This window comes from Oncorhynchus tshawytscha, linkage group LG08 (assembly GCF_018296145.1).
Source record: "Oncorhynchus tshawytscha isolate Ot180627B linkage group LG08, Otsh_v2.0, whole genome shotgun sequence".
Classification (NCBI taxonomy): domain Eukaryota; kingdom Metazoa; phylum Chordata; class Actinopteri; order Salmoniformes; family Salmonidae; genus Oncorhynchus; species Oncorhynchus tshawytscha.
In genome coordinates, this window is record NC_056436.1 from 23,262,642 (window position 1) to 23,286,666 (window position 24,025).

The following is a 24,025-nucleotide window of genomic DNA, read 5'->3' on the forward strand; positions in this document are numbered from 1 at the left end:
AGTCCCAGCCCTCTCTCCTTTACACCCAGTCCCAGCCCTCTCTCCTTTACACCCAGTCCCAGCCCTCTCTGCTTTACACCCAGTCCCAGCTCTCTCTGCTTTACACCCAGTCCCAGCTCTCTTTCTGCTTTACACCCAGTCCCAGCCCCCTCTCTGCTTTACACCCAGTCCCAGCTCTCTCTCCTTTACACCCAGTCCCAGCCCTCTCTGCTTTACACCCAGTCCCAGCTCTCTCTCCTTTACACAGTCCCAGTCCCAGCCTACACCCAGTCTCTCCTTTACACCCAGTCCCAGCCCTCTCTGCTTTACACCCAGTCCCAGCCCTCTCTCCTTTACAGTCCCAGTCCCAGCCCTCTCTCCTTTACACCCAGTCCCAGCCCTCTCTCCTTACACCCAGTCCCAGCCCTCTCTCCTTTACACCCAGTCCCAGCCCTCTCTCCTTTACACCCAGTCCCAGCCCTCTCTCCTTTACACCCAGTCCCAGCCCTCTCTCCTTTACACCCAGTCCCAGCCCTCTCTCCTTTACACCCAGTCCCAGCTCTCTCTGCTACCTTTATTCGCTGCTCTATTAACAACTGTTACTGGACCTCTAATTATGCCCCTGTGATCTTGGAGAGTGGCAGGCACGTGTCATCTCCCTCCCAGGGGAGTATGGGTAATTACCAGCATCCAGCCAAGGCCGCCTGCCGCCTCTGTTCCTCTATCACCGTGGCGATAATCACACGGTGCGTTGCCACCAACATCTGTTCCTCCCTGAGCGATGAGCCAGAAAGGCCTTAGTCTGCCACAATAGCTACTTCCTGTCTATGTCCACAACTTTGACCTTTGACAAAGCTTCGCTAGGCTAATTTGTTTACTCTTAGAGATAGGGGTTGGTACTGACATCCCAACAGAATGCAATTATAGAAATAACAGACCTCTTCTTGTGTCTGTCCAACACTGTAACTCTCCATTCCTTTCATCTCCAGCACACTCTCTCACACATGCAAACTCATATTTCCTTTGACTCCATTGCATTTATCAGTGCAGTGTATATTATGCTGTATATTCTAGTCATCTTCATAGGACTTCAAATAAAACCATCTGCTCGGCAATAGCCTGATTGTCCACCACATACAGAAAAGACAGTATGACTATTTCTGACCACATAATAGCACCTATTCTGATGGATGGATTCAAATGCTTTGATAGACTTCACATGGAATGAAATGTTTAAAGATCAGCCTATATCTAAGACCACTGATTTATTCATTCATTTCATATCACTTCCATAGAAACCGCTTCACAGTTGATGCTGCCTTGATTGACAGCTGGACCAATGCAAAGTTATCGATTTCTGCAAAGTGGTGAAGGGGGGGGGGGAGCATCCCTAAGTTTTCAAAACGGAATAAAAAAAATGAATAAAAGGAGATGGCAGACAAAAATAACAATATGGGGTTCTGATAAAGAATGCATGAGATATGTGAGAGAGTTTGATTTCCAAAACCGAGGAATGATGGAGGACACACAACAGGAAGATGATCGCTTTACACAGATATGAGCTGAAGTTACTCATATTTTGGGCACTGATACTGTATATCCACAGCACTCTTTATCAGAGTCCACCTCAAAAGTATTCAGTAAACATGTCTGTGCTGGAGCATGAATACACCATTGTCTGTTGAAGCAGTGTGCATTGAGTCTTACTCTTTGAGGAGCTGGGAAATGTTGAACATACAGCAAGTCGCTAGTTTGATTGAGACCCCAGATTGCCCTCATCTGATTGCGAAGGTCAGCCTGATACTGTACATATTACTTAATACCAGATCTGCCTCAGATGGGAGTCCCTAGATGATCTAACTGTGGCCTTTAGCCACTGGGTGTAAAGGTCAAACATTACGACATTATAACAGAAAATAAAGAACTACATTTAATTCCCTCCCCATCCCCCTCCCAGTTTTACACAGTGTGGATTGCGACCCTGGTCTCCGGACCAATTTTTCATAGGAAGAGAAGCACATGCAGCAACGTAGCGAGAATTAGGGAGTAATCGGGGAGAAAATCCCATGAGACCAGAGAGTAAATTTCCCCTGTTTCCACTGATGATACCCAGCGTAAACTCCTACTTCAACTCTCAAACTTCTCCAACACAATAAGAACACGACTGACCACACTCACTATGAGAAACAAAGTAGGGATACTGTACATACAGTATGGGGTTTGAAGTAGATGAAGGGATATAAGTAGATAAATAAATATATATTCTGCATTTAAACTGCAACAATACAGTAGGAAAAACAAAAACAAAGCATCTTATAATAATGAAATGCTTTTTGGCCGAAGGGAATGGAGGAAAAGGTATGTATTTAAGCACGCCAGAGTCTCTCTTTAAAAGCGGGATTATTTGTGCACTATTTCTGAAAAATAAAGTCATAGTCAATATTTGGCAGCTGTGACATTAACGAGCAATGTATTAGAAGGGAAAAAAGTTATAAATATTCATAAAGATATTAGGGAGGGGTGTTAACGGTAAGCACCTGTCTACTTAACAGTGACAGGGAAGCACTGAGTGACTTTATGAAGACCCCCCCCTCCTCCTCTTTCCCGAGCCACGTGTCCTTCCTTAGTGAATGTCGCATCTCCTCGCCATAGACAGCCCTGCTGACAACCCACACTCGAAGAAAAAAAGAACATGTTTTTAGGGATGTCAACGTACAATGGTGAAAGCTCAAGGTTAAGGTTGCTCTCTCGCTCTCTGACTCGCCCCCCTGCCTGCCTCCTCTCTCCTGGCACGCTGTATGGATATTGGCCATCAATGCATCCGCATATTGTGAAAATGAATCATGCTTTTTCATACTTATTTGGCAGAGGAGATGTGGAATGCGGTGATACGTCTGTCATGTCGTCTTCCAAATCCCCAAATTCTAAAGTCAAAGGGTTATGCATTTCGTTTATTTTGTCAGAGAGAGCTGAGAAGCTGTCAAGGGTATTAACTTTGACAGAAAATATTTTCTTACAATATGGCGTGTGCATAATTTTGTCAGAAGTTTGGACATGGGGTGTTAATCATGGTTCTAACATTGATGTGGAATATTTGCTCTTTCAGTCACATACTACTGTGTGTGTGGTAGGTGCGAAAAAGGTGATACATGTTTTTTATCCACAATGTATCATCAACTGTGGGCTGTTTACTTATTTTATAGGCTCTTGGAGGGGCTATTTTCGAAGGTCAATGTTATAAAACACGAGTTGTCCGTGTAATGGAATATGTACAGTGGGGCAAAAAAAATATTTAGTCAGCCACCAATTGTGCAAGTTCTCCCACTTAAAAAGATGAGAGAGGCCTGTAATTTTCATCATAGGTACACTTCAACTACGACAGACAAAATCAGAAAAAAATCAGAAAATCACATTGTAGGATTTTTAATGAATGTATTTGCAAATTATGGTGGAAAATAGGTATTTGGTCACCTACAAAAAAAGCAAGAATTCTGGCTCTCACAGACCTGTAACTTCTTTAAGAGGCTCCTCTGTCCTCCACTCGTTACCTGTATTAATGGCACCTGTTTTTTCTCATTTTGTCTGTCATAGTTGAAGTGTACCTATGATGAAAATTACAGACTTCTCTCATCTTTTTAAGTGGGAAAACTTGCACAATTGGTGGCTGACTAAATACTTTTTTGCTCCACTGTATATTGTCTTGATTAAATAGGGTGCCAAACAATAAACTATTAATACACTTAATTGACATGTTGATATCACAGTATTTTGTCACACTGCTGTATTTTAAATAAATTAAAATGTTATTTGTCAAATGCTTCGATTACAACAGGTGTAGACTTACAGGCCCTTCCCAACAATGCAGAGAGAGAAAAAAATAGAGAAATAATAGAAAAGTAATGACAAGTAATAATAAAAGAATAATAAATATACAATGAGCAATGATAACTTGGCTTTATACACAGGATACTAGTACCAAGTCGATGTGCAGGGGTACAAGGTAATTGATGTACATATATGTACATATAACTAGGAAAAGAGTAACTAGTTAATAGGATAGATAATAAACAGTAGTAGCAGAGTATGTGATGAGTCAAAAAAGTTAGTGCAAAAACGGTCAGTGCAGATAGTTAAATAGTTAACCAAATAGCAACACTGATTAACTTTTTAGCATTCTTATGACTTGGGGATAGAAGCTGTTCAAGTTCCTGTTGGTTCTAGACTTGGTGCATCTGTACCGCTTGCCGTGGAGTAGCTGAAATAACAGTCTATGAGTTGGGTGGCTGGAGTCTGACAATCTTTTGGGCCTTCCTTTGCTGGTGTAGCGGTCCTGGATGGCAGGGAGCTTGGCCCCAGTGATGTACTGGTCCATAAGCACGATCCTCTGTAGCGCCTTGCGGTCGGATGCCAAGCAGTTGCCATACCAAGAGGTGATGCAGCCAGTCAAGATGCTCTCAATGGTGCACCTGTATAACATGTTGAGGATCTGAAGGCCCATGCCCAATCTTTTTAGCCTCCTGAGGGGGAAGAGCCATTGTCGTGTCCTCTTCACGACTGTGTTGGTGTGTGTGGACCATGATAGATATTTAGTGATGTGGACACAGAGGAAACTTGAATCTCTCAACCCAATTCACTACAGCCCAGTCAATGCGAACGGGGGCATGCTCGGTCCTCCGTTTCCTCTATTCCGCGATCAGCACCTTTGTCTTGCTGACGTTGAGGGAGAGGTTGTTGCCCTGGAACAACACTGCCAGGTCTCTGACCTCTTCCCTAAAGGCTGTGTCATTGTCATCGATGATCAGACCTACCACTGTCGTGTCGTCAGCAAATGTCATGATGGTTTTGCAGTCAGAGGTTGGTTGAAAATGTCAGTGAAGACACTGACAGCTGGTCAGCGCATTCACCGAGTATGCGTCTTGGTAATATGTCAGAATTTTTAAAGGTCTTGCTTATATCGTGATCACACAGTCATCCGGAAAAGTTGGTGCTGTCTTGCATGGTTCAGTGTTGCTTGCTTCGAAGGCATTTAGCTCATCTGGTAGGCTTGCTTCACTGGGAAGCTTGCGGCTGGGTTTCCATTTGTAATCTGGGATAGTTTGCAAGCCCTGCCACATCCGATGAGCATCAGAGCCGTAGTAGGATTCGATCTTAGTCCTGTATTGATGCTTTGCCTGTTTGATGGCTTGTTGGAAAGCAGCAGCTCTAGCCTTTAGTTCATTGCGGATGTTGCCAGTAATCCATGGCTTCTGGTTGGGACGAAGTCATTGATGCACTTATTAATGAAGCTGGTGTCTTATTGGGGACCTCCCTGTTTTACGAATGACCACATTGATACAGTATGTACAGTGCCTTCAGGATGTATTCATACTCAACTTATTCCACATTTTGTTGTGTTACATCCTGAATTTTAAATTGATGAAATATATATATATATGTATACACAATACCCCATGATGACAAAGTGAAAACATGTTTTTAGACATTTTTGCAAATTTATTGAACATTAAATTCAGAAATATCTCATGTACATAAGTATTCACACGTCGGAATATATACATGTTATACAGTAATCACCTTCGGCAGCGATTACTTCTGTGAGTCTTGATATTGCTATCTAACAGCAGTTATTTGTATGGAATTGTTTGTGGCCTTTGTTTTGTCCCGTTAAAGAAGTAAATAAACTTGGCAATCTTTTGCCTGTTGATGTATCATCAGAGAGAGAGCTGGACATAAGTTGGCTTACATTAGCTATTACTTTTGCTTCAATCAAACTTGACCTGAATCAAACAATCGGCCAAACAATTGAAGATTGATATTCTGACATTTTCTCAGTGCAATGTGTATTAGTCAGTATGTCAATGCAATGTTATTAATCTGTCAGTTTCCCTAGCTAATTCCTTACTTTTCACACAGACACAGTAATAAACAGCTCTAACGTTACAGACTTCACTGTCATGGTGCACTGTAGAGGTCTGTGCAGGGACCAATATCAAATCTGCAAAAATAGCTAAAGAAATAGCTTTAAATTACCGGAGATTCTCACATGGCCCTTACATTGTATTACTGAACTATATCTGCCAATACGCTAGATGTCATTTGAAGAGAGCCGAGTTGGAGAGACTTGCACTTTCTCTTGAGCTATTTTTATGGCCTACCTTTATGGAGTGGGAAGACTTTCAGACGGAGATCAATATTTAGGCCTATTGTCACGAACCGGCTCAAAGCCCGTAACAAAAAGGGAGACAACGTGGAGATAAGGAGTAACAAAATATATATTTATTAAATAAAGTAAACTAAGTACAATATACAATGGTGTGTGTAATCAGTAATCAGTAGTGTAAGTGAGTGTTTTGCATGCATGAATGTAATAATACAGGGTGTTGAAAGATGCCAAAGCAAACAACCAAAAACCACCAAGATACACAACAAAATCTATAAAGGTGTCTGCATGGAGAGTCTCTTCCATGAATGGAGAAGTGGTGTATTTATCCTGGGACACGCTGGGCTCAGACCACACATACCGGGAACACTTGAACTCTCACGCCCAACTAGGAGAGGTAGGTTACAGAAGTCGAAGCAGCAAATTCTGAGTGTGTGAATGATGCGAAAAATGTGTTTTTAATACAATAGGTAGGGTAACACATGCAAAGAAGAAAGATAACCATTTCAAAATAATCAGTGGGACAAATATTTTAATCCTAAAGTTGTCTATCTGACCCCCCGTTCCTGCCTGCAGCATGACAAATTCTAATTGCGCTGCAATGATCTTTGTCGGGATCTTCTAGTGCAGTCAGTACACAACACTATGCTCATCATGTTTTAGTTGGATCAAATGGTGACAGGGGTCCCAGCAGGGTGAATTTTTGCAGATGCAACACTTTATTCTCTCTGTCCAGCAACCACTGGACAAGCAAGACGCTATTTGAAAGCAGTCTGCAAAGTTCCACATTTGTAATACAAAAATATGAGGAAGACCTGGGAGATGCTATTGATGATGAAGAATGGATACAGATATGTTAGAATGTCCAGTCATGTTCATATCATCTCAGACATAAATTACTGACGTTTAAGACCATCCATAGAACATACTATATGCCAGTGAAACTGAATATCATGCACTCAGAAATTGTATTATTCTGATTTACGTGTAAAGCACAAAAGGGGACACATTTACATATATTGTGGTCTTGTGAAGGCTGGCTGAATTCTGGCAAGAAATATGTTTTTTTTTATCTCAGCGTGTCTACAGATTCTCCCTTCTCCCTGTTTTTGTTTGCTTGGAAAGGTTGATACTGGAGCCTGTTTGCGAAGAAACTGTGTAACCTAGCATTTTTTTGTGGCTAATAAATGCATTGCCATTAATTGGAAGGTTGGTTATCCTCCCACAATGTACGGGACAAATGTCAAATCATGTACAGTATAACTAGATTTATTTTAAGATTAAGGGTATACTGTCAATTTTCATAAGGTCTGCCTTATATGGAAAACTGTACGACATAAATGAGTCTGTATTGAAAACATGCCAAGATCAGGGTTAGATACCTATTTAGGCAATCCCTAGCTGCTGGGCTGCTCAGTCCTGGCCCTGTTGGTCTGCTGTACTGTTGTCACTCTATCCTTGGCCTAACACACCTGAAACCAATAATGAATGTTTCACTAAGATCCTACAGCTGAGTGGGGTGTGTTGGGTTGGGGCACTACAGGGCAGTGGACCCTTAGCTGCAGGACAGGGTGATCAAGCTATATTATGTGCAAGTAAATAGAACCGTACAGTATCATTAGGCCTATGATATGAATTTTATGGAGGGTGTGGTAACATGTACGCTGGGAGTCAGGAAGCAAGTTCAGGGTGTGACTTTTAACAATAAATGACACAAGGAACAAAACAAGAAACACGAAAAGCATACGGACAGGAAACACAAACAGAGTCAATGACGCCTAGGGAAAGAACCAAAGGGAGTGACCGTAATAGGGAAGGTAATCAGGCAGGTGAATTGAGTTAAGGTGAGTCAGATGAGGCGCTGATGAGTGTAACGATGATGACAGGTGTGCGTAAAAATGTGCAGCCTGACAACCTCGAGTGCAGGAGAGGGAGTATAAGTAACAGGTGTACTGTGTGTTTCTGTTCTGTGTGTTAATGTGTAGGTGCATGTGTATTTTCATTCAACTTTTATTTTCCTTGAGACATAAAAAAAGATGGGAAGGAAGTTTTGTCGGGGAGACAGTTGAGTTATTGGCTAGACTGGTGGGGGTCGGGCGTGTGGCTGGGCAGTCTGGCTGAAATTTGATATAGAGGATGTCTTAAAGACAATCATAAGTTGTCTTTGTACTTTATTTGTAATAGTTGTTCTTTTGTTAGGCTGTTGGTTAAAGATGCAACACAATATTGATTATTTAATTATCATGGATCTGGTTCAGTCTTATCAATCACTTAAACATATTTAATAATCTCTTACCTAGCATGATGACTGTGGGCATTTTTGCTTACTTTATATTGTTCTAAATAAAGATGGCTAAAAGGGCCATGGGTCATATTAGATTGTGTAGAAATGCAGGAAATGTCCCCATTGGCCTGATGGTGAAATCCCTGAGCTGTTTTCTTCCTCTCCGGCAACTAAGTGAGGAAGGACACCTGTGTCTTTGTAGTGACTGTGTTTATTGATACACCATCCATGTGTAATTAATACACCATGCTCAAAGGGATAATCAGTCTACCTTTTTTACTTTCACACATATACCAATAGGTGCCCTTCTTTGAGAGGTATTGAAGAACCTCCCTGCTCTTTGTGTTCGGGTCTGTGTTTGAAATTCGGTGCTCGACTGAGATACCTTACAGATAATTGTAAGTGTGAGGTACAGAGATGAGGTAGTCATTCAAAAATCATGTTAAACACTGTTATTGCACACAGAGTGAGTCCATGTGACTTGTTATGTACATTTTTACTCCTGAACTTGACATAAGAAAGGGGTTGAATACTTATTGACTTAAGACATTTCAGCTTTAAATTTGGATTACTTTGTAAGAATTTCAAAAACATAATTCCACTTTGACAGTATGGTGTATTGTGTGTAGGCCAGTGACACAAAATCTCAATTTAATCCATTTTAAATTCAGGCTGTAACACAACAAAATGTGGGAAAAGTCAAGGGATGTGAATAGTTTCTGAAGGCATTGTATGTCCTGCTGTGTATCAGACTGTTTGTTCCCATGCCTCAAAGTCTCGCTGGAGCGAGTCAGTCCTTAGCTTCTGTTGGAAGAAGGGGCAATGAAGGAGAGGGGGTGAAGGAGGGGGAGGAGAAGGGATCATCTGGGACGTCTCAACCTCCCCTCAGTGTTTAGGAAAGCTGGGAACTCTATAAGAGTGTCTACCTGTCACACCCCAGGACTCCAAGCCCAGACAGACGCCGGACCAAAGGTGCTGCTGTTTACCGACCTGTTCTCTCTAGCCGTCCCTCCCCTTTCCCTCTCCCTCCATTATCCCCTCATCCTCCTCTCCTCTGTTTCGTTCAATGTGATCCAGACCCCCTTCTGTTCCCAACAGTCAGAGTTGTAGCAGAGAGGCCAATCTGGATGGGGTGATGGGAGGGAGGGAGGGAGGGATGCTGTGGTGGATCAGAGCCCAACAAGCTATCTTGGGAGGCTGGCCCACCGTGGTCCCCTGGTAGGAAACTCTCTCTCTCAGCACCAGGTGGTGATGCCCGCCTGCACTGCCAACCTGCCCAACCGTTGCCCCCTTGGCCACATCTCATGCAGATTACTTACAAACACAAGGGGAAGGAGGGAGGAGGAGAGGACAGGCAGGTAGATAAACAGCATCTCAATGAGCAACACCTCACACACCCCACTCCCACCATGTCTTTAAAAATGCCTTTAAGATGGGATGCAGGACATTGTGACACTGTGGATGTTTACTAACCGACACCTGGCAGTGGGTGCTCTCCTCTTGAATATGTTGCCCAGATGCTTTTATCTTACTGTTCTCTATATAGAGATGAGATATTAAAGGAACACTGCTGGTTGACCATAACCTTCATTCAGGGCTTTCCATGAAAGGCTGCTTTGGCTCCTCTCAACCTAACACATCCTCTGTCTTATTGGATGTGCGTTGTTTTTCCTCTCCTGACCACTCTGTTTGTTCTTTTCTGTGTTTTCTCCACTTGAAGAAATGCAAGAGAGTCCTATGTGAGCCACGTGGGAGCGCTGAAAACCAACCCTGGCAGACTGCTAGCTAACCTTCGTGTTGGATCAATACATCTCTACAGAGGGCCCATCGTATACTTTTTGTTTTATTGTTTGTTTGCCTTTTTCTGCTCACAGAACTACTTACGAGACTGCTTAGATGAAATTGATCAAACTTGATGTTTGTCAACCCGTTAACACATTGCAAAGATTTGAAGGGATTTCAAGGCAGAATATCCAATGCTGCAGGTAGTGTGTATATGGTGTAGATGTGCGTACCCATGCATGTGTGCTAGTCCACCTAATCAGACCATTAACAAATGACAAATGGGAGAAGGATATTGCCTGTGTTTGATGAACACTTATTTCTTCAAGGTTCTCATTAACAGAGATTCTATTTTCTGCTTTTCTGAACATTATAAAAATCTTAATTTCTGTCATTAGGCTGTTCCATAAGTAAATACACAGGCAAACGTTTCCAATTAGCCATGTATACACACAGGGAGGTTTCCTCTTTACTAAAAGCTACTTGATACCCCCTGCAAAATGAGCCGGGCTCAGAAGATGGATTGTTCCGTCGGAGGTCAATGATTTCCTTTCCCATGTCAGAGGGGAAACAAATAGCAGGACACAGGATGCTATTTCTGCCCCACAACGCAGCGACTAGGCCATGAGTCTGGACTCATGAACTCTGTTGTGAGCTCAAGATCCCTATCTCCAAGAAAAGAAAGACGCCCGATTCTCTCCTCTCGCTTGCCTTCACTCCCCCAGCCCCCCTCCCCCTTACCTTCATTACGCATTTGTTTGTTTATGCTTGGGTGCAACTGTGGCTGCTCCTGATAGTTTGAGGTCAGGCATGACTGGCTACGGGTTACTCTAAATAAATACACAGGGACTAGCCAGGATGGAGCGGGTATGCTGCGCTTGCCGCCGAATCGCCCTTGATTAATCAGCTGCCAGATTCAGGGTGACTTTTTCTGTACACTCCCCCCCCCAAAATATCCCATCAACCCTCCCTTCCCCCTCAATCCCCCTGCTCCCTTGAAAGGAGATGAAATCGGGCCGGGCAGGCAGGCAGAAGGGGCATCATTGCCACACAACACTAGCTCAGTACACACACACACACACACACACACACACACACACTGTTGTCTTTGACTGGCATTGCACAGGCTGTGCTTTACTATAAGTGAGGCTGGATACAGAACACGGCCTGTGGTCACACAGAGGCAACTCAGAATACACAATGCACAGTGCTTGTGGCTGTGTGTTTATTTGTGTTTGTTGGGAGGGGGTGATGAAGGGAGGGAGGATGAGAGAGACAGCCTTCCCTTTTCTTTGTTCTGTAGCCGTCAGATAATAGTGGGAAGTTTGGGTTCTTTTAACAAGGTGACTGGAAATGTGGTCCACCAAGGTGATTCTGAACCTGCGAGAACCTGATATTTACTTTTTTACCTTGCTCGTACACTTCACCTAAGGAAATATGTAAGACAGCACCAGTGGTGTAGGGCTGACTGGAGAAGTTGGTATACTCTAATTTGGCAAAACAGTTGCCAAACGCCCTGCCCAGTGAAGGAAAGGTGCCCCGTGTAAAAAATAATATGAGAAACAGTGATATACACTCTGAATTACCTAAAATGATAAATCTCATATTGGTCTTTCACAGTCAGGCCAACCCAAGATGTACTGTACTGTACAAATAGGCTAACAGTAGGCCTACTACTGAAATACATAAATGTGACTGTCAACTGAGTCAGAAATTCAAGTGTCAGCTTTTAACTTGTTCGATATAGGGGGCGCTCTAAATTTTTGGATAAAAAAACGTTCCCGTTTTAAACAAGATATTTTGTCACGAAAAGATGCTCGACTATGCATATAATTGACAGCTTTGGAAAGAAAACACTCTGACGTTTCCAAAACTGCAAAGATATTATCTGTGAGTGCCACAGAACTGATGCTACAGGTGAAACCAAGATGAAATTTCAAACAGGAAATGCCCCAGATTTTGAAGGCGCTGTGTTCCAATATAAGGCTCCTTATATGGCTGTGAATGCGCAAGGAATGAGCCTACACTTTCTGTCGTTTCCCCAAGGTGTCTGCAGCATTGTGACGTATTTGTAGGCATATCATTGGAAGATTGACCATTTTACACTACATCTACCAGGTGCTCGCTTGGTGTCCTCCGTCGAAATTATTGCGTAATCTCCAACTGCGTGTATTTTTCCATTTGCTTCAGAGGAGAAACCCAACTGCCACAAATGATTTATCGTCGAATAGATATGTGAAAAACACATTGAGGATTGATTCTAAACAACGTTTGCCATGTTTCTGTCGATATTATGGAGTTAATTTGGAAAAAAGTTTGGCGTTGTAATGACTGAATTTTCATTTTTTTTTCTTAGCCAAACGTGATGAAAAACGGAGCGATTTCTCCTACACAAATAATATTTTTGGAAAAACTGAACATTTGCTATCTAACTGAGAGTCTCCTCATTGAAAACATCCGAAGTTCTTCAAAGGTAAAGGATTTTATTTGAATGCTTTTCTTGTTTTTGTGAAAATGTTGCCTGCTGAATGCTAGGCTTAATGCTATGCTAGCTATCAATACTCTTACACTAATGCTTGTGTAGCTAAGGTTGAAAAGCATATTTTGAAAATCTGAGATGATAGTGTTGTTAACAAAAGGCTAAGCTTGTGAGTGAATATATTTCTTTCATTTCATTTGCGATTTTCATGAATAGTTAACGTCGCGTTATGGTAATGAGCTTGAGGCTATGATCCCGGATACGGGATTGCTCGACGCAAGAAGTTAAAATTGCAATTTTTTTTATAGAAAAACAACAAAATTGGATGTTATAAGACCACAACAATGCTAAAACCACATGAGGAGACCATTTTTACGTCTGGGAAAAATCAAAGAAATGTAATTCAAAACAGCAAAGTGAGAAATCTGAGCTTTGTATGTATTCACCAGAGTCCCCAAGGAAATCCCCTTGAGATATTAATGATGTTGCACTGCCTAGGGCTTCCACTAGATGTCAACCAATAATAGAAATTGTAATGCGACTATGGTGTTGTGGGAGTGAATGAAAGTAGAATGCATCAGGTGTCTATCAAGCACCCATTTTCTGATCACGCTTATTCCTCATGGTACCCACTTGCGTTCCATTGCCCATGAAGACAAGAAGGAATACTCCAGTTGGAACTTTATTGAAGCTATATGTTAAAAACATCCTAATGATTGATTCTGTACTTAGTTTGAAATATTTCTTCGACCTGGAATATAACTTTTTGAAGTTTTTGTCCGATGTAACGCTGACCAGAATGAGCGTTTGGATATGTATACCAAAGGTAAGGGAAAATCTATCATGTAATTTCTTGTTTATGTTGACGCCATCATTGCTGCTGTCACGGATTTCTTCCTGGGAAGGAGAGGTGGACCAAAACGCAGCGTGGTTATAGTTCATGGTTCTTTAATAAGAAAGCTCAAACATGAACAAACTACAAAACAATAAACGTTAAAACCGTAACAGTCCTAACTGGTGCAGTAAACACAAAGACAGGAAACAATCACCCACAAAATAACCAAAGAATATGGCTGCCTAAATATGGCTCCCAATCAGAGACAACGATAAACACCTGCCTCTGATTGAGAACCAATCCAGGCAACCATAGACTTACCTAGACACCTAAAAGAACACAACCCCATAAATCTACAAAAAAACCTAGACAAGACCAAACACATAAATCACCCATGTCACACCCTGGCCTAACCAAAATAATAAAGAAAACAAAGATAACTAAGGCCAGGGCGTGACAGCTGCTGTGGTGATTTTTACTTCTGAGCACCGTTGATTGCATGGGTTTCTTTTTCTGTAAACTTTTTTTGAAATCTGACACAGTGGTTGCATTAAGGAGAGGTATATCTATAATTCCATGTGTATAACTTGTATTATCATCTACATTTATGCTGAGTATTTCTGTTGAATCGATGTGGCTATGCAAAATCACTGGATGTTTTTGGAACTAGTGAATGTAACACGCCACTGTAAACTCAGATTTTTTTATATAATTATGAACTTTATCAAACAAAACATGCATGTATTGTGTAACATGAAGTCCTACGAGTGTCATCTGATGAAGATTATTAAAGGTTAGTGATTCATTTTATCTCTATTTGTGCTTTTTCTCTCTCTCTTGGCTGGTAAAATTGGCTGTGTATTTTAGTGAGTTGTTGGTGACCTAACAATCGTTTGGTGCTTTCCCCATAAATCCTATTTGAAATCGGATACTGTGGTGGGATTAACAACAAGACTACTTTGAAAACGATATAAGATACATGTATGTTTGAGAAATTTTAATTATGAGATTTCTGTTCTTTTGAATATGGCGCCCTGTACTTTCATTGGTTGTTGTCATATCGCTCTCGTTAATGGGATTGCAGCCATAAGAAGTTTTAATCAATGGCTTTTTTCTGGCCACTCTTCTGTAAAGCCCAGCTCTATGGAGTGTACGGCTTAAAGTGGCCATATGGACAGATACTCCAATCTCCACTGTGGAGCTTTGCAGCTCCTTCAGGGTTTTCATTGGTCTCTTTGTTTCCTCTCTGATTAATGCCCTCCTTACCTGGTCCATGAGTTTTGGTGGGCGGCCCTCTCTTGACAGGTTTGCTGTGGTGCCATATTCTTTCTTTTTTTTTACAATGGATTTAATGGTCCTCCGTGGGATGTTCAAAGTTTCAGCTATTATTTTTATAACCCAACCCTGTACTTCTCCACAACTTTGTCCCTGACCTGTTTGGAGAGCTCCTTGGTCTTCATGTGGGCACTTGCTTGGTGTTGCCCCTTGCTTAGTGGTGTTGCAGAATCTGGGGCCTTTCAGAACAGCTGTATATATACTAAGATCATGTGACACTTAAATAAAGTCCACCTGTGTGCAATCTAACTAATTATGTGACTTCTGAAGGTAATTGGTTGCACCAGATCATATTTAGGGGGTTCATAGCAAAGAGGGTGAATACATATGCACGCACCACTTTTCCATTTTTATTTTAATTTTATTTTTTTAGCACATACTTTTTTTCATTTCACTTCACCAATTTAGACTATTTTGTGTATGTCGATTATATGAAATCCAAATAAAAATCCATTTAAATTACAGGTTGTAATGCAACAAAATAGGAAAGGGGATGATTACTTTTGCAAGGCACTGTATGTGTTATTTCATCGTTTGATGTGTGTTATTTCATATTTTTGATGTCTTCACTATTATTCTACAATGTAGAAAATAGTAAAAAAATTAAGAAAATCCCCTGAATGAGTAGGTGTGACCAAACGTTTAACTGGTTCTGTAAATAAAAAAGGTATTTCTGTTTTTTATTTTTAATACATTTGCAAAAATGTCTTAAACCTGTTTACGCTTTTTTATGGGGTAGTGTGTGTAGATTTTAGAATAAGGCTATAACTTAACACATTGTGGAAAAAGTCAAGGGGTCTGAATAGTTTCTGAATGCACTGTATATTACATATATATATATATATATATATGTGTTCAGTAATGCAGGCATCTTTAATAAGAAATTCCTGCATAGCAAACTACCCAGGCTCAGCAGGTAGCCATGGTTAGATTCCATTATCCTCTCGTCAGCTCAGTGTTTTCTACTCATCTCATCTGTCCTCCCCTTCCCTCCATCCTTCATCCCTCCTCCATCTGTCTATCACCCCGTCCCCCGCCCTGCCCTGCCCTCTGGCTGCCATCATTAGGCTGTGTTGACCTTTCACCTGTCAGCTCTACTCTGGCAGAGGCCACTAAAGCCTCATCTGTATCATGCTGGTTTCTCCCCCTGACCCCTACGTCTCTGTGGCCCCCAGCATGGCTGGACAGACCTGTCCTCAGGCAAGGTACGGCCCCATGTGGCGTGTCTGTCCAGGCCAGAGGTTACCAGCTCTGAACGCCGCTATAGACTTCAACCTCAAGACTTCACTTGCTGCCCTGAGGGGCTGGAGAGACGGAGGAAGAAAGAAAAGAAGAGAACGAGTCAATGAGGATAGAAGGAGGGGGCTGATGAGTGAGACAAGGGAAGAGAGAGAATGAGTTGGGGAAGAGGATGGTTTGAGGTATGCCTGGAGGCAGGCGTGAGGCGATGAGAAGCCCTCAAAACCAGGCAGGCAGAGACCACCACAGGCACTGTTCAGAGGAAGAACACAGGGGCTTTCAGGTGTGTCAAACATGGACCAGGATGCTCTCTGTTCTCCACTACATCCCCACTCTCCACAGTGACATGCTTTAGCTGCCTCACAGACATCCTCTGAAAAAGTTCCGGGAGGTTGTGGGGTGGTTTCTAACTGTTAGTTTGACACATTGACTGTTGTTTAATGTGTGGGCTGTCCTTTTTCTTTCTGTCTGTTCCTTTCTTTTTCTATAAAAAAATGTATTCCGCTCTATATCTTTCTTTAGGTCAATTCTCACTTCACTTCTTTACTCATTGTCATAACTGTTAATTAGCTTTCTGTTTGTTTTTTCATCACCTGAGATTAAGCTAAATGCATTTCTATTTGTGTGATATCATTCCTATTCTGAAAGAATCCATCTCAGCTGCTGGACCCAGGATGTAGACCAAAATTCCATATGCCACGAATTGTTGCAAATTGTCCTGGACGCAGATTTTTGGCTCATTTGAAGCGTCATTCATTTTCCTGCCGTTTTTCTTTTGCAGTGAGATTGGCTTGGCACACGGCGGGGACGACTTCCTATCATGGTCTCAGATATCGTTATCAGGCCCCCATAATCACACTTCCAGAGGAGGGATGTAATGTGCCTGGGGCCGTAGCCAACACCTCTCTAATGTGGGCCACCGCGGGCCGCTAGCCTGCAGACACATGGGCCCCGGGACAGATGGAGACCGCCATTAAACACGGACAATCACAACACAACACAATAGAGCATACAATCACAGAGCAACACATTGTGCAGGAAGAGAGAGATAGAGATGGAGGGGGATAGAGAGGGGAATGAAGAGGGAGATAGGGGGATGAAGAGGGAGATGGAGAGGGGGATAGAAAGGGAAATAGAGAAGGAGAAGGGGATAGAGAGGGAGAGGGGGATAGAGAAGGGAGATAGAAAGTGAGAGGGGGATAGAGAGGGGGATGGAAACGGAGATGGAGAGGGGGACAGAAAGGGAGATGGAGAGGGGGATAGAGAGGGAAATAGAGAAGAAGAGGGGGATAGAAAGGGACATAGAGAAGGAGAGGGGGATAGAGAGGGAGAGGGGGATAGAGAGGGAGAGAGAGAGATAGAGATGGAGATAGAGGGGGATAGAAAGGGAGATAGAGAGGGAGAGGGGGAAAGAGAGTGGGATAGAGAGCGGGATAGAGGGAGAGAGAGAGATAGAGATGGAGATAGAGGGGGATAGAAAGGGAGATAGAGAAGAAGAGGGGGATAGAAAGGGAAATAGAGGGGGATAGAGAAGGAGAGGGGGATAGAGAGTGGGATAGAGAAGGAGAGGGGGATAGAGAGTGGGATAGAGAAGGAGAGGGGGATAGAGAGTGGGATAGAGAAGGAGAGGGGGATAGAGAGGGAGAGGCACCTAAAGAAAGGAGTTAGGATGAAAGAGCAACTAACTTTACTCTGTCTTACACTAGAGTGGTAATAGAATCTTGATGGTGTACATCGTAAATATCTCAAAGGATCCTCTGACAGTTTAGAAGAAAAGTACAAAAACAATACACCTGCTTGGGATTGAAGGTTTATATCTATTTTAGCTCATTCCACCCATTCACACCCTTCCCATCTCCTATAGGCCTGTCTGTATTTCCCCTGCCATGTTGTCAGTGGTGTGGTGCCTTTTCCTCTCTGTGGTCTTGGTAAGGGATTGGCTACATCAGACAGAGAGAGGGGCCAGTTTATCTTCTGTAGTGTATGTTTGATATAGCTGTTGTCAGTAGGATGGGAGAGTCGCTGAGCAGCACACACCACAGATAAGCTTTAGTCTGAGAGAGCTCCCACCCTTTCCTTCTGTTTGTATCACTATTGTCCTCTTGCAACCACCAACATGGCCAGGGATGCTGTACATACATTTTGACCTTTCCGTTTCCCCTTTCTATCTCGTTTCTTTCCGCTCTGTCTGGATTTCTGTTTGTAACTCACTCTAAACAGCTTTGTGCGTTTTCTATCCATCAGTCTCTGTGAAAACAAATCTGCTATCTTATCACAGCTCCACTGTAAGCTGTAGCCCACGGTCTCTCTCTTGGTCTCTCTCTTGGTCTCTCTCTTGGTCTCTCTCTCTCTCTCTCTCTCTCTCTCTCGGTCTCTCTCTCTCTCTTTCTTTTACTCTCTCAAACAGTCATATATTCTCTCTCAGCGTTACAGGTTCCTTCCTGGATTCTGGGAACATGACTACAAGTGTTTCCTGCTTAACTTCCTGAGTGGAGAGACACCCGAAGTGCTCCGGATGGGGAGTAAAACATACCCCTTCTGTCAACAGAGTCTGCAGCACTCTGCTGGCTGTATCACTATAGGGCCAGACAGGGGCTGTATCTCAGCATGATTCATTTATTACATCTGCCTGCCTGCATCGGAGCATTAAGTGTCCGGTCCCACGGCTGTAAACAAACAAATCAGGACAGGACAGAGACATCACCCTTTGGACTGGACGACACAACAAGACTAAATGAAGCCAGCGATGAGGTGACATAAGAGTGAAGAAAAGTGTGTGAGAGTGTCCACCTTCTAAACCATCAGCACTCTCTAATCAGACTTTCTATTTTTTTTAATTGCACCTTTCAATGTGGTCATAAATCTCTGCTTCAAGCGCTCCAGGCTTTTTTCCTTTCTCTAATTGTCCAGTGTCTCCACATTGTAATTCTCTCAGGGAAGAGCCATTATCTAAAATGGCTGGCTAGGGTTCTGGCTGGCAAGGCACTGGCCACTATGTTATACATTTGAGGATGTCAAATTCACAATAGGCGCTGTTGTATACAATACAATTTCCAGGTGAAATGACACAATGTCTGGTTTGGCAGCAGGACTAACTTTGAAGTTAATATTGAGCATTTGGGAAGGATAGCTTCCATCTCTCTTTATTTTCACCACAGAGTTAGATTGAATTGTCACACTCTATTCAGACATACAGGATATTGAAACACTAAACCCACTGGGCAAAAACTGGTTGAATCAATGTTGCTTCCACGTCATTTCAACAGAAAAAAATCTATGCGATGAAGTTGAATCAAAGTGGAAAACTGATTGAATTTGAAAAAAAAGTTATAAACTTAAGGGAATTTTGTCTTTTTTTCACCCAACGACATGGTGAAAGTAAATAGACAAGACAAACTGAACTTGACATTTCTTGGGAAAGAAGATCGTAACAAGGGCATCAATTATCCTAACACAGAGGAAAATATTGTCTATGGTAACATGTCTCTCGTAAGTAAGTCTGAGTCTAAAACAGGCCTTCTGAGACTAGCCCAGACTGTGTGTTATGTGCTATCCCAGCTCCCTAATGACGAGCAGGTCTTGATTTCCTCACTGTGTTAGCAGAGCCCTGAGTTGTACTGTGACTTTCAACTGGTAGAGCTGTAACTGAGTGTGACAGCTAGGTCTGGGAAACCTGCGTGGAAAATATTTCTCACAATTGAATGTCCAAAATATATATTTTTAGGGGCTTTTGTGTAAATAAGAATCAGTCAGTACAGCAGTAAACTGATTTCCTGTTACATGTGCAATGGTTAACTGATGGACATGAAAAGGGACATGGGCACTATGTCATACACTGGCAGACAAACAGGTAAGGCTTATCTGCTAAAGGATTTTTGCTTCTTGTCGGCTAAAATTAGATCATGTTTTCAAACACAACCATCATGGGATGACAGCAGAAAGAGGCACGGCCAAGAAGTGAAACATGGTGGAAGCACCTTTCTATCTTAGCAATGTTGCTCCTTGGTTGCCATCAAACTGTTCCCAAAGTTCTAGATGCCCCACAGAATAAAGATGATCCCTTTCATACATGTTCCATGAAAACATACTTTTATTGAGGGAGATTTTAAGGAAAAGGTGATGTTCAAATAGTGCTATTTAATGTGTTTGCTCAGTGTTGTGGCTTTAGGGTGAAGTGTGGCCTAATGGTGCCATAGAGCTGACAAAGACCAGACACTTTCCTGTGTCATTATCAGTCATTAACAACCTGAGGTATTGAGGTGAAAATACATTGAAATAAATATGACAACTTGTTGATTTATTGTCGCTGTACTTCAGATAGAATGGATCTGAAATGTTACCTTTCGATAGTATTTTGTCATTTCCTCCAGTCTAGTCCTCTAAAACAGAGGGAAAACTATTCTTTATCCCTGATCCAGACCACATCCTTCTGTATCTCCATTTCCCCACCTTCTTTGGGCGAGAGTAATTTCCTATCAGTGTTTCAACTCCAGCTCCAAGCAGGAGAGTAATGTCATCATTAATATGATAATTATCAGGGTAAAAAAACTATTTGTGCTCTGAGTTTAAGATGGTAATATAAGTATGGTGAATTTATGACTGATCTATACAAACCCTGCCATAACGTACCTTATCCTTATTATTACTATGAATCATCTAAGAGCCGGAACCGGAGGTACGAATGACCTTAGCCGTTTAATTAAATCTAATTGAATTGAATTCGCCGTGAAGTCATCGTTTCGGTGTCGTCTTTATGACTGTGGAAGAGATGGCTGCCAAGGCATGGTGGATCCCCCAGAGTTAAGTACATACAGTGTACTGTGTTCCAGAGTTAATGGGACAGCTAATTGACAGTGAACCATACGAGGTTAATAACAGACATTTAATTGACTCCTATCAGTTTGTTACACTAGGAGCATGCCTGCCATCAACGACCGGCCTCATTCTAACATGGAGAGGAGCCGGTCTCTTTCCCAGACAATCCAGGACTCTACTATAGAATTTGGAGAAATATACACATTTACATAAATAATACATTAAATCAAATGACTAAGTTATGTTTCTTTTTTTTCTTTTTTTTTTTACATCCTGATCCTTGGAGATCAGAATTCAAACCTCTGGTTGTTAATCTGTGATCTAGCTCAATGTATCCTAGCTCTCAATGTTCCACTCAGGGCACAGCATAACTTGGCCGGCTTCAAAGTTCGTGACACGCGTTTCCCTACCGCCATCCGCATTTCTCCATCAGCATCCAGGAAGTGAAAGTTTATTTTCTCTGATGCCACGTAACGGAATACTACACCCCCCTATTCATTTAGAATGGTGAGTATGACACGTCAGTTACTGTCCCAGGCCCTCCAGGATCAGTCCAAGGCCCCCTCTCAGCCCTCCAGACCCCTCCCTGTGTATATATCCGTTTCACCTGATTCTGAACAATCACACGGCAGGAAGAGGCATGTTCCTCTGTCAGGTTCTTCTATATACAGACTGTAACAGTACAACCAACTGTTGGGATCTGAGGCCATGGGGTGAGACACTGAAACCAATACACAATGCAGGTACGCACGCACATACTGTACGGACACACACACACACACACACTCATTTGTCTGAGGAGAGAACAGACCCACTGGACAAACTGTGGTGTCATCAGACCTACCATAAAAAATGCACTTCTCTGAGAGCTCAGCCCAAATGCAACGATTAAACAAAACACTGGTGCTGCACACGCTCTTTCCCTCTTTAATTCATGGTCATTTTAAATAGTAAATAGTGCCCATTGGAACACAATAATGGCAGAAGGCCAACAGTTGAGAATAAACTTTGCAGGGAGATGTTGGCTGGCTGGGGGAAGGCAAGGTGTTGAAAGGTTGAGGATATTTATCATAGCAATTATTGAAAGTGTTTTTTGCTGACATCATAGTCCCAGCTCATATGTCAGCCAGCGGTGGCGTGCGTATGACTTAGTGACACGAATGAGTGGAGGACATTGAGCAGTAAAAATGTGTAGGTTATCCCTGGTGAAAAATGGAACCAGCATTTGTTATTCTAAAGAATTGTTGATGTGTCCATTTGCACTTTGTAATATATTTATTGCTATTATGGTACTTTAGTGTTTGTTATCGTTGTTGCTGCTTAGCAAATAATGATGTTTCAGCAACAGACTGACACAATAGCTGAATAGTATTTATGGTACAGTGTACAGTATTTCATATCTTCTTGAAAGAAAAAGGTTTTTCCAATGTCAGAAAAAAAGACAGAGAAAAGAGAGAAAGAAAGAAGAGAGAGAGGCGAGGGGTGTCAGATACGAGTGGACAGTGTCAGGGCAGGGATTCACACGAATGTATTGTAAACACGTGAGGTGAGTTGGCATGAGGAGTGTACTGTCTGGGCCCACGTGCGTGCTCTCTTTGTCCTGCAGCAGGAAGCAGAGGATACCAGGCTCTTGAGTCAGCGATATCCGGCAGAGCAGGCTCTTCCTCGGAGGGAGGAGTAGAGAGAGAGAGGTAGAAAGTGAGAGGTAGAGCGAAAGAGAGAGAGGACATGGTCCAAGGTGCATCTGGCCTGGTCACGCACAACCCCTCCTCTTGCACACACGTACACGTACACACACACACACACACACACACACACACACACACACACACACACACACACACACACACACACACACACACACACACTGGCTGAATCTACACAGGGCCTGCACAAGAGGCCACAACTGTATAGTTTGCAGCTCTATGCATTCATATTTTGGTGAGAGCTTGGACCTCTTATGTACTAGGGTGACTAAAACTCTCTCCCCCCTCTCCATGTCTATAACCACACCAGCTGCTCCCTCTCACAGCTTGCCCTGTGACAGTAATGTTAGGGAATAACAGTGTTATTTTACATGGGACATGTGTATGCACTGTACTGTACTCTCCAGTACTGTACTGATAATATACACCCCATCCCACCATCTGAATTGAAGATGTCATAAACAAGCAGATGACCCCTCCCTCTTGGGAAGCTCCAGAGAACATCAGAGAGGTCTTGTGGTCTCCTACGTTTATCCTGCACGGCTTGACTCCTCTGGGGCCCACGTTCACTGGGCTGGCTGGGAGTCTGCTGACCCTAACCTGAACCCGGGATATTAGGTGTTAGCCAAGATCTAGCAGGCAAGGGGCTAGGATAGGTGTGGTGCTGGAGGTCAGCAGAGAGGATGGAGAGGGAAGAGAGAGGGGGGAAGAGGCTAATAAACACAACAGAGGAAGGGCCATCAGGATGTATCTTTTATAGCCAGCTGGTATTTGAAGGTATTAGACCTCGCTTTAAGCCAGCCAGATGAATCCTGCGCCAGGGGAAGGGGGGGGGAGGGGGTGACGAGGTCAAGGTTTTTAGTTTTTACAAGGGTCACAGGAAGGTCAATGGTGGGTCATGGGTTTCTTTGATACTGAGGCCGTGTCCAAATATCCATACTTGGTCCTAAAGAGTAGGCCGTTTGAGTTTGCGGAAAATAAAGATTAATAGTATGTTAGTTTTGGAAAATCGAGTATGGTTTAAATGCTAAATATTTAAACTCATTTTGGGTCTTCATCTAGTAGAATTCGATGCACACTTTTCCACAATAGATTAGAAGAGGTAGGCTGCGAGCAATAGGCCCTAATTTTCTTCAAGTAACCAACAACAAAACTAGGCTACTTAATTGGGAAGATGCCAAATAGCGAAGCTTCTGCGGACGTGTTCAAATGTAGGCTAAGTAGTTTTTGTTCTGCTTAAAATGATCATGACTATTTCATTGTGGGCTCCATTGTTGAAACCAGAGGTAGGCCTACTTATGTTTTCTCAATGTTCACTTGGCCTTCTTCAGAGCTTTTAAATGCAATACTAAACCATCTTTTGATTTCTGAATGTGTCAGCACCGGGATGTGTGTTATTGATGCCATGTTA